Source organism: Leptodactylus fuscus, chromosome 11 (assembly GCF_031893055.1).
Source record: "Leptodactylus fuscus isolate aLepFus1 chromosome 11, aLepFus1.hap2, whole genome shotgun sequence".
Taxonomy (NCBI): Eukaryota; Metazoa; Chordata; class Amphibia; order Anura; family Leptodactylidae; genus Leptodactylus; species Leptodactylus fuscus.
In genome coordinates, this window is record NC_134275.1 from 10640805 (window position 1) to 10654202 (window position 13398).

Sequence of the window (13398 nt, forward strand, 5' to 3'; positions counted from 1 at the left end):
TAATACAGGATAGGTAATGTAATGTATGTACACAGTGACTGTACCAGCAGAATAGTGAGTGCAGCTCTGGAGTATAATACAGGATAAGTAATGTAATGTATGTACACAGTGATTGTACCAGCAGAATAGTGAGCGCAGCTCTGGAGTATAATACAGGATAAGTAATGTAATGTATGTACACAGTGACTGCACCAGCAAAATAGTGAGCGCAGCTCTGGAGTATAATACAGGATAAGTAATGTAATGTATGTACACAGTGACTGTACCAGCAGAATAGTGAGCGCAGCTCTGGAGTATAATACAGGATAAGTAATGTAATGTATGTACACAGTGACTGCACCAGTAGAATAGTGAGCGCAGATGGACATACCTCCCAACCGTCCCGATTTTCGCGGGACATTCACGAATTCGATTTCCTGTCGGCGAGAGGTATGTCCCAATTTTAACTCATCGGTGTCCTCCGGACATATAATCGAGTAAAGCAGGAGCTGTCACAGCTCAGCTCCTGCCTTACCGCTAAGTTCTGATTTCAGAACGTCACATCGGGCCTACAACTATGTGAGTGGAGTGAGAGAGCGGCGGGGGAGCGTTGAAAAGTGAGTATAAGTATTTGTTTGTCTTAACTTGGGGCAAATGAGGGGGGGAGAACGGCATGACACTGGGGCAGATGAAGGGAGGAAACATGAATCTGGGGGCAGATATGGGGGGGCATGAAAATGGGGTAGAGATGGAGGGGGGACATGAAACTGGGGACAGATAAAGGGGTTATATGAAACTGGGAGAGATGGAGGGGGTATATAATTTACACGTGACTGTAGGAGGATTATACTGTGTGCTGGCACATGAAAAATTAACGAGAATGGGCGGAGCCAACATAAAAATGGGCAGAGCTAAGTTTGCAACGGCGCGCCGCATATTTTGTCCCTCTTTCGGCTCTTCAAAAGTTGGGAGGAAAGTCTATGGGTTCCTCGGGGTCCGCGGGTAACCGCTTTTTTAGCAGATAGGCTATCTGTCTTTCAGGTTCGCATGAGGACCGAACGATAGTGTAAACCTAAGGCCTCGTTCACACGGAGCACGGGACCGCATATTTTGGTCCTGATTCTGATGCAGGAAGCCATGTCAGAATAGGACCGAAATGCGACTGTTGCAGCTTCCAACAGTCGCGGCTTCCTGCTCCAGAGTAGGCCCGAATGAATGGGCCTAGTCCGGAGGGTGCTGTCATGAGGCGGACGCAGGGGCTGAGTCAGCCGCAGAATCCGACTGAAGAAAGCATTTGTAACACATGATACATTACAGTATCATGTCGCTCTTCATGTGGCACCACAGTATTGCATACCTCCCAACTTTTGAAGAACCGAAAGAGAGACAAAATGTGCGGCGCACATAGCGCGCCGTGGCAAATTTAGCCCTGCCCCCTTTTGTGTTGACTCCGCTCACTCGTTATTTTTTCATGTGCCCGCACACAGTATAATCCTCCTACAGTCACCCGTAAATTATATGTCCCCCCTCTATCGCTCCCCCAGTTTCATATACACCCTTCATCTGCCCCCAGTTTCATGTCCCCCTCCATCTCTGCCCTCAGATTCATGTCCCCTCCATCTCTGCCCTCAGATTCATGTCCCCTCCATCTCTGACGCCAGATTCATGTCCCCCCTCCATCTCTGCCCCCAGATTCATGTCCTCCATCTCTGCCCTCAGATTCATGTCCCCTCCATCTCTGCCCCCAGATTCATGTCCTCTACATCTCTGCCCCCAGATTCATATCCCCCATCTCTGCCCCAGATTCATGTCCCCCCATCTCTGTCCCCAGATTCATGTCCCCCCATCTCTGCCCCCAGATTCATGTCCCTCCATCTCTGCCCTCAGATTCATGTCCCCACATCTCTGCCCCCAGATTCATGTCCCTCCATCTCTGCCCCCAGATTCATGTCCCCACATCTCTGCCCCAGATTCATGTCTCCACATCTCTGCCCCCAGATTCATGTCCCCACATCTCTGCCCCCAGATTCATGTCTCCACATCTCTGCCGCCAGATTCATGTCCCCCCATCTCTGCCCCCATATTCATGTCCCCCCATCTCTGCCCCCATATTCATGTCCCCCCATCTCTGCTCCCATATTCATGTCCCTCCGTCTCTGCCCCCAGTTTCATGTCCCTCCATCTCTGCCCCCAGATTCATGTCCCCACATCTCTGCCCCCAGATTCATGTCTCCACACCTCTGCCACCAGATTCATGTCCCCCATCTCTGCCCCCAGATTCATGTCCCCTCCATCTCTGCCCCCAGATTCATGTCCCCCCATCTCTGCCCCCAGTTTCATGTCCCTCCATCTCTGCCCCAGTTTCATGTCCCCACATCTCTGCCCCCAGATTCATGTCTCCACATCTCTGCCCCCAGATTCATGTCCCCACATCTCTGCCCCCAGATTCATGTCTCCACATCTCTGCCCCCAGATTCATGTCCCCACACCTCTGCCCCCAGATTCATGTCTCCACATCTCTGCCGCCAGATTCATGTCCCCCCATCTCTGCCCCCAGATTTATGTCCCCTCCATCTCTGCCCCCAGATTCATGTCCCCCCATCTCTGCCCCCATATTCATGTCCCTCCGTCTCTGCCCCCAGTTTCATGTCCCTCCATCTCTGCCCCCAGATTCATGTCTCCACATCTCTGCCCCCAGATTCATGTCTCCACACCTCTGCCGCCAGATTCATGTCCCCCATCTCTGCCCCCAGATTCATGTCCCCACATCTCTGCCCCCAGATTCATGTCCCCACATCTCTGCCTCCATATTCATGTCCCTCCGTCTCTGCCCCCAGTTTCATGTCCCTCCATCTCTGCCCCCAGATTCATGTCCCCTCATCTCTGCCCCCAGATTCATGTCTCCACATCTCTGCCCCCAGATTCATGTCTCCACATCTCTGCCCCCAGATTCATGTCCCCCCATCTCTGCCCCCATATTCATGTCCCCACATCTCTGCCCCCAGATTCATGTCTCCACATCTCTGCCCCCAGATTCATGTCCCCCCATCTCTGCCCCCATATTCATGTCCCCACATCTGTGCCCCCAGTGTCATGCCGTCCTCTCCTTCATCTGCCCCAGTTTCACGTTCCACCTGAGTGTACACATTACACTTACCTTCTCCTCGTTCCCTCGCCGCTCTTTCCGCGCCTCTCTCTCTCACTCACCCACAGTTGTAGACGCGATGTGACTTCATCACATTGCGTCTACACAGCCAGTAGGCGTCGTGCAGCGGCGAAGCAGGGAGCTGACCGGTGTCAGCTCCTTGCTTTAGCTGCGTATGTGTTGAACTAAGATCTGCGTCCTCTGGACGCAGATCTGAGTTGAAATTGGGACATACCTCCCTCCAACCGGGACCGCGGGACACGTCACCGGAATCGTGAATGTCCCGCGGAAATAGGGATGGTTGGGAGGTATGGAATTGAACAATCGCACCAAAAAACAAATCCCTCTCCCAGATCCCCCTGTGTTCGCTCCTGTCTCTGCTCCTGGAGACTTCAGTGACATCACTACATCGCACCGACTGCTCACAAGACTTCGGAAGCAGAGACGGGCCAAATGGTGAAGCCATTCTGTCTTCTGTCAGCAGAAGATGGAAACCTGAATACGGAGACCGGACGCTGGTGTGAACCCAGCGTGACATCTGGGTTTATACGCTGTAACAAACCCTCGCTGTTTATGATATAACCAATAAAGTTGCTGTCTCTCTTAGAAAACCCATTTTCGTACTGCCCCAGGGAATTCTGAGGTAATAGAGGGGGGTCCTCCAGCCAGGACCCCCAACTATTACCCAGAATGGAAAAAGGCTAAAAGCAGAGCCTCTTGTTCTAGAAGACCCAACACGTCCATGGACAACCCAGTGATGTTAGTGAGAAGTGTGTTACACGTCATTACCTCTAGAGGCGCTGTAGGGAAAGTGATCGCCTGCAGTCAGGTCCGACCACAGGTGACAGGAAGGGATGGTGAAGAGCCAACAACCCCTTTAGGACTCTGTTCACACCACCTATAGACATCTATAGGTAATATTGGAAACCCCTGAAGACCCCGAGTGCTGGGGAAAGGGCATCGAGGCCTGAACAACATTTACTACAAGGAGATCCAATGAGAATAAAGACAAGGACAAAGATGTAAGAGGTAAAAGGGAAATTTTTATTTATGGATGGGGCGGGGTCTTATTATATTACTATATTCCTATTATATTACGTCTATATGTATGTGTATAATACTAATCTTATGTATAGGTGGGGGAGGGGTCATATTATATTACTATATTCCTATTATATTATACTATGTCTATATGTATGTGTATAATACTAATCTTATGTATAGATGGGGGAGGGGTCACATTTTATTACTATATTAATGTTATATGTCAGTACTGTATAACTGTATGTGTATATTGATATACTTAGTTAGAATTACATTTTAGATTTTTTTTAGTTTTATATTGTACTATTTATTACTATGCGTTAATATAATATATTATGCTATTTTTTTTAACTTACTGAGCCACTATATATATTCTATGTGTGTGTGTGCGTGTTTATATGTGAGCTATAACCTTTATCTTATTTTTTTTAGGGTTTTTTTTAGTTTTTTTCCTAGATTTCTATTCTACTATTTCTGTTTCCAGCTTCTTATACATTTATCTAATCTTTATAATTTTGTAACTACATTTTTTCCTATTAATTCCTATTTTTAGCTTACTATTACTACTACCGTATATACTCGAATATAAGCCGACCCGAATATAAGCCGACCCCCCTAATTTTACCACAAAAAACTGGGAAAACTTATTGACTCGAGTATAAGCCGAGGGGGGAAAAGCAGCAGCTAGTGGAAAATTTCAAAAATTAAGATGGCCGAGTTCTTGGGTGCAGTAAATGCTGGGGAAGGGGAGGGGGTGTTTTGGTTGTCTGTCTGCCCCTTCCCTGAGCTTGAGCTTGGGTTTTTTACCCCCAGTTGGAATTCAGCCTGGCTGAATATAGGGGATCTGCAGTGCTCCTATTAACCCCTTCCAGACGGAATAGGAGCACTGCAGATAACCTATATTCAGTAGACCGGGCACTTTCAGACACAGGGATACCTAATGTGTATGTGTGTCACAGTCATTTTCTACTTTGAGGGCAGGTTCACACTAGCGCCCAATCTCCGTTATGCATAACGGTTTCGCCATGGGCAGCAGAAGACGCTCACTGACAGACACTGAATGTCTGTTTCTGTCCTCTGCCGACAGAAAACGGAAACCTGCATAACGGAGATCAGGTGCTGTGAACCCGCCTTTATATGTATTCTAGGGAAAGGATTTAGAACTTTTATTTATTTTATTATATATATTTTGTTTTAATTTATTTATTTTTTTACAATTTTTTTAGCCCCCCCTGGGGGACTTGAACCTCCGGTCATTTGATTGCAAGTCCCATAGACGGCAATACAAGTGTATTGCCGTCTATGGGAGAATCTCTACATTACTATTACGGCTGGTCATAGACCTCCGGCCACTGCAGATGTTCCTTCTCCAGAACTGGCTGAAATGGTGTAAATGGTGGCCGTGCTCTCCTCTGCTCCAGTTCCTCCCAGCCGATGGTAGAAAAGAATGGATGCTCTCTGATGTTTCTGCACAAACCCAGGCGTGCCTAGGATTCTTGCATAGCACATGTTCGACAAGATTTTTCATGTCCGCATCAACGTCAGCTGGTAATTCTGGCTTCTTGGTGAGCTTGGCTTTAAAGGCTTCCCGTCGGTTTGTACCCTCGTAAAACAGTTGGCGTCCTGTTGCCATCTTGGACACCACAATTCCCAAGCTCCACCAGTCCACTGCTATGCCATATCCTGTGTTCAAATGCACCTCTGAGGCCATATAGTTGAAGGTGCCCGTCACGCCACGGATTTTGGTGGAGGCGGTGATTCCATCTAGGGCCAGCCCCAGGTCGATGATACGGGTGTGGCCTTCTGCATCCAACATGATGTTTCCTGGCTTGATATCACTGTAATGAAATAAGAGAAGAAAATGATGATCTGCCCAGTGACAATGGAGACGGGGGATGGGTGACTACAAGACCAGGCAGGACCCTAGGAAAGACAGGTGCATGAAATCCAGAATGTAAAGGAGAGACAAAGAAGGAAGAAAGTTCTTACCGGTGGACGATGCCATGTCCATGGAGGAACTGAAGTCCGCAAACAATCTCTGCCATGTAGAATCTCGGGGGAAGAACAAAGAGAAATCTCAGTATCAGCAAATCCCTGACTACAACCCCCGACCTCAGCTTTTATCTTCTCCCCCCACCCCCGGTATTTACCCCTTCTTCTTACCTTATGTTGCCGATGTTCAGGCAGCCGCACATCTTGATCAAATCCGCCAGGCTGCCGCCAGACAGATACTCGGTGATTAAATATGCCCGCTGCTCAGAGTGGTGTGCGGCATACAAGTGGCAAATGAAGGGGCATTCTCTGGCAGCGGCGAGTATCTGCTGCTCTCTCACGATGGTATCCATATCGTCCTCTCTTTTGTCGATGGTCTTGATGGCCATGAAGGTTTGTCGGCCAGGGACTGATGCCAGGAAAACCTGAAGGAGACAAATAGAAAATGGTTATTACATCGAAAAAGGAAAAGGGGCACATAGGCATCATGTAGTGTCAGCTCTGGGATTGTGTATGGAAAGGCCATAAAGGGGGACTCTACTATTACCATATAGGAATAAACAGAATAGGCACAAGATGGCTGGGTGGATCGGTTTGGGATCAGCATGGAAATAAACAGTCCACCCCCCACAGCTCTGATCCTGAGATCCTCCATGAGTCAGAGTACCCCTTTATATTAACACTAAACCTAACTATGGTGATACACAGAGCAGATGGGCATACATCAGTGGTCATGGGGGCAGGAAAGTGTCTGGGCATCCTAACAGTCACCCCATAGACCTAGACTACAAGTAATATCTACCCAGTCTGCAATGTTGACAACAGGAAATAAAATGGGGGTCAAAATGAATAAGAAGTGATAAAACTTACTTTGCCAAAGCTGCCCCTACCCAATTCCTTGTGGAGGATGAAGCGGCTGATGGTAAGGCCGGGGTAGGGGCCTGATGTTGTAGCGTCTTGGCTGCTGCCAGGGGTCGGCTCCTGGTCCTCCGATCCTTTATCCTGGGATCTTCGCTTCTTGTTCTTCTCCTCTCCGTCACTCTCCTCTTCTCTCTTCCTCTTCTCTTCTTCTCCTCTCCGTCACTCTCCTCTTCCCTCTTCCTCTTCTCTTCTCTTTTCTTCTCCTCTCCGTCGCTCTCCTCTTCCCTCTTCCTCTTCTTCTCCTCTCCGTCCTCTCCTCTTCCAGTGGACACCATTCTGGTCGTCTCAAGCAATAATATCCAATAGGAAAAATAAAATCTGAAGAAATGTGTAGAATCACTTCTTCTCTCCACCGTCGACAGTTAAGAACTGAATGTCAGTTGGCCGTGCGCAGGTGACACGATGTCATGGTCGTGAGACCCTCAGGTAGCTCCTGGCTGGCAGTGTCCACTGCCCTGCACTGACATATACACTTTGAGAGACAGTCCAGTGTCCTGAGGATTGGGAGAGACCTTTATGACAACTTCCAGTGCTGCCTTATTAGTAAATGGGGAAGAAGTGACCGCTATATGAGGGCCAGCCGTGCCCCTAGTCCATTATTATATATAGTGTTACTACTAATGTGTATGGAAAGAATATATGTGTAATACATGTTCCTGGGGGTCTATAAGAAACATAATCATTTGAAAGGGCTCTGACAATGGTTATTGGGGCACTCTACTCTTCTTTATGGGGACACTCTAATCTTCTTTATAGGACACTCTAATGTTCTTTAGGGGTACTCTAATCTTTAGGGGGCACTCTGGCACTAAGGGTACAGACAATGATCATGTGAAAATTTTTCCCCCTCTTACAGTGAGTTTTACTCTAGATTTATTGTATCCGGGATAGAGAGGGGTTAACCATTTCATTGTAATAGCGCCCCTGGTGGTTGCACCTATAGACCTGGGTTCTATGCATTGTATGCAGACCATTGACATTCCTCCCAACCGCCCCGATGTCCACGGGACATTCACAAATTCAGTGTCCTGTTCGGCGGGAGGTATGTCCTGGTTTCAACTCATCGGCGTACAGAGGATGCCGATGAGTTGAAAACATAAGCGAGTAAAGCAGGAGCTGTCACAGATCAGCTCCTGCCTTACCGCTGCGCTCCGGCTTCTGCATGTGTAGACGCGATGTGATGACGTCACATCGCACCTACAACTATGTGAGTGACCGCGGAGAGAGAGGCGGGGGAGCGAGGGAAGGGGAGTATAAGTGTATGTTTGTGTTAAACATTTTAAATATTTTATTATTTCGATCCTCAACACTTGTAATTGCTATCTCTGACCACAGGAGGGCGACGTCACTTCACAGTCAAGGTCTCTGACCCCATTAGACCTCACCTTGTAGTCTGGTCCTCACCCTGATGTGACTCTCTATATACAATGTGACTATAGATGACGCGATATTGTGGCCCCATTGGACAGAGCGACGTTGTGTCGCAGATATTGGAGATCGGTAATAAATAATAACAGGCAACAAATGGTTTCTGAGAATTGTTCTTATTTTTAATCCCTTTATGACCAGGCTTCATCTTTTGTATCTGACATGTCACTTTATATGGCAATATCTTGGAGACGCTGTCACTTACACGAGGGATTGTCAGACGGATTATTGTGGCAGATCGGACTGAAGGATTTTTATATTTAAGAAAAGGAATTTTGATGGAAATTTGGAAAAAAATAGCAATTTAGTAATGGTGCGCTGCTCCTGTCAGACAGACGTCACTGATCGGATCATCTCCCATCGCTGCTTCCTATCGTATCCGTCTCTTCATCGTCCTGTCCTTTATTCCGCACATTACATCAGCGATTCTTCGGACTTCCCAAACTGATGTTTTAGGACCGATGTCAGTCCTGAAGTTTTAGGGCTTCTATAAATGTCACCCTGGCGCTCCGATTTAGATGGTTTGTTTTATTGACGCCATGACACTTTCACAAAGCCCCGAAATACCAGTAAAGTGTAATCCCCTGACGTGTGACCCCATTCTGGAAACGACACCCCTCCGGGGGGGTACAGTCGTCAGTTTGGGCCCACAGCAGGGGGCAGGTGTGATTTTTGGAGCGCAGATTTATATGTTTGGTATCTGGACGCCAGGTCATGTCTGCAGAGTCTCTAAGGAGCCAGAGAAGTGAAATCGTCTAAGGAGTGACCCAATTTTATAATCTGGGGCCACACGGTGGCTCAGTGGTTAGCACTGCAGCCTTGCAGCGCTGGAGTCCTGGTGTTCAAATCCCGCCAAGGGCAGAAAACCATCTGCAAGGAGTTTGTATGTTCTCCCCGTGTTTGCATGGATTTCCATCCCATATTCCAAAATACCTACTGATAGGGAAAAATGTACATTGTGAGCTCTATGTGGGGCTCACAATCTACATTAAAAAAAAAAAAAATTATAATCTGCGCCCCTAAAAGAACTTATCAGGGGGTGTAGCGAGTGTCAGTGTCCTCATAAGCTAACAGGTGTGTAACTGCTATGAATGGGTTAATAAGGGCACCCGCAAACCCTCAGCAGTGATTTTGGGGGGTCTCTGGCAGCTCCGCGCACCCCCTGCATTACTGTATATGGGGGGGCTTCTGCTGTCATGTCTTACACCTCCCATGATGCCTCGCTCGTCACTCACATCCCCTCTCACCCCCTCCTATTTCCCCAGCCAGCCCTGTGCTTGTTATTGCTCATATTTTGGGGTACAAGTGTCTATGGTCGCTGTTTCTAGGTCAGATGGTGAATAATCTTCAGGTTTTTTTCCATATTTTTTTTCTAATATTCGCCGCGCAGGTTAAATAAGGTTTCATTTATATTGTGCGGGTTGTTACGGACGCGACGATAACAAATATGGATTGTTTGTATTCATTAATAAGGGATTTTATATAGGAGATTGACCTCACTACGTATGGTGAATCGCTCCCCCATGGTCTCCGTCAGTAGGGGGAGCTCTATTAATGTAATCATACACTCCACAAACAGTGGATAATCTATAAAAATATGCAATACCAGTAGGGGGCGCCGTAGGAGACGTTGGCAGGCTTGCTTGGTCTGATATATGAGGCAAGGTCGAGGATTTGCAGATTTCTTTTTATTCCTTGCATTACTTTGTTCTACCTCCAGGGGGTGCTGTGTGAGCCACTAACTTGTCATTGCCTGTACAATAATGACATAGAACACATTCACAAAGTAATAACATTATGTTCACATGACAACACTACATAACTTAGCAACAGTGATACATATATGTAATGCCATCAGAGCAATACACCGACATCCAGAATCTCCTAGAAAGAGATCAAACCGCCAAGTCCTGAGAGGCCGCCATGTCTGTGCCCCCTCGTGTCTGCGGCAGGAAAGAACAACTAACCAGATGGGAATTCTTATTCTTCACAATTTTTACTTTGTTAAAATTTCTTGAATTTCAGTCTTATCTTCTCATTTATTGTTACCTGAGACTAAAGAATGAAAATACAAGAAAATCCAGAGATAAAGATCATCAGAAACACAAAACTGCGTCTACAGAGAACCCCAAAGAGAATAAGCCCCAAGGAACCAACAATATGTTATATACGCCTGGAAAATAAGAGTTATGGAGAGTCTGCAACAAAGCATCATGGGAAAATATATCCATCTATGTGAGATCTGTACAAATATACCAAACAAAAGGAGTCATAAAGACTAACTAATAATACTGCCCCTATATACAAGAATATAACTACAATACTACTCCTATGTACAAGAATATAACTACTATAATACTGCTCCTATGTACAAGAATATAACTACTATAATACTGCTCCTATGTACAAGAATATAACTACTATAATACTGCTCCTATGTACAAGAATATAACTACTATAATACTGCCCCTATATACAAGAATATAACTACTATAATACTGCCCCTATATACAAGAATATAACTACTATAATACTACTCCTATATACAAGAATATAACTACTATAATACTACTCCTATGTACAAGAATATAACTACTATAATACTGCTCCTATGTACAAGAATATAACTGCTATAATACTGTTCCTATGTACAAGAATATAACTACTATAATACTCCTCCTATGTACAAGAATATAACTACTATAATACTGCTCCTATGTACAAGGATATAACTACTATAATACTGCTCCTATGTACAAGAATATAACTACTATAATACTGCTCCTATGTACAAGAATATAACTACTATAATACTCCTCCTATGTACAAGAATATAACTACTATAATACTGCTCCTATGTACAAGAATATAACTACTATAATACTGCTCCTATGTACAAGAATATAACTACTATAATACTACCTCCTATGTACAAGAATATAACTACTATAATACTGCTCCTATGTACAAGAATATAACTACTATAATACTACCTCCTATGTACAAGAATATAACTACTATAATACTGCCTCCTATGTACAAGAATATAACTACTATAATACTACTCCTATGTACAAGAATATAACTACTATAATACTGCCCCCTATATACAAGAATATAACTACTATAATACTGCTCCTATGTACAAGAATTTAACTACTATAATACTACTCCTATGTACAAGAATATAACTACTATAATACTGCTCCTATGTACAAGAATATAACTACTATAATACTACTCCTATGTACAAGAATATAACTACTATAATACTACTCCTATGTACAAGAATATAACTACTATAATACTACTTCTATGTACAAGAATATAACTACTGTAATACTACCTCCTATGTACAAGAATATAACTACTATAATACTGCTCCCATGTACAAGAATATAACTACTATAATACTACTCCTATGTACAAGAATATAACTACTATAATACTACTCCTATGTACAAGAATATAACTACTATAATACTGCTCCTATGTACAAGAAAATAACTACTATAATACTGCTCCTATGTACAAGAATATAACTACTATAATACTGCTCCTATGTACAAGAATATAACTACTATAATACTCCTCCTATGTACAAGAATATAACTACTATAATACTACTCCTATGTACAAGAATATAACTACTATAATACTGCTCCTATGTACAAGAATATAACTACTATAATACTGCCCCTATGTACAAGAATTTAACTACTATAATACTACTCCTATGTACAAGAATATAACTACTATAATACTACTCCTATGTACAAGAATATAACTACTATAATACTACCTCCTATGTACAAGAATATAACTACTATAATACTACCTCCTATGTACAAGAATATAACTACTATAATACTAATCCTATGTACAAGAATATAACTACTATAATACTGCCCCCTATGTAACAGAATATAACTACTATAATACTGCTCCTATGTACAAGAATATAACTACTATAATACTACCTCCTATGTACAAGAATATAACTACTATAATACTACCTCCTATGTACAAGAATATAACTACTATAATACTACTCCTATGTACAAGAATATAACTACTATAATACTGCTCCTATGTACAAGAATATAACTACTATAATACTGCTCCTATGTACAAGAATATAACTACTATAATACTGCTCCTATGTACAAGAATATAACTACTATAATACTACCTCCTATGTACAAGAATATAACGACTATAATACTGCCCCTATGTACAAGAATTTAACTACTATAATACTACTCCTATGTACAAGAATATAACTACTATAATACTACTCCTATGTACAAGAATATAACTACTATAATACTGCCCCCTATGTAACAGAATATAACTACTATAATACTACTCCTATGTACAAGAATATAACTACTATAATACTGCCCCCTATGTAACAGAATATAACTACTATAATACTACTCCTATGTACAAGAATATAACTACTATAATACTACTCCTATGTACAAGAATATAACTACTATAATACTGCTCCTATGTACAAGAATATAACTACTATAATACTGCTCCTATGTACAAGAATATAACTACTATAATACTGCTCCTATGTACAAGAATATAACTACTATAATACTACCTCCTATGTACAAGAATATAACTACTATAATACTGCCCCTATGTACAAGAATTTAACTACTATAATACTACTCCTATGTACAAGAATATAACTACTATAATACTACTCCTATGTACAAGAATATAACTACTATAATACTGCTCCTATGTACTAGAATATAACTACTATAATACTACTCCTATGTACAAGAATATAACTACTACAATAATACTACCTCCTATGTACAAGAATATAACTACTATAATACTACCTCCTATGTACAAGAATATAACTA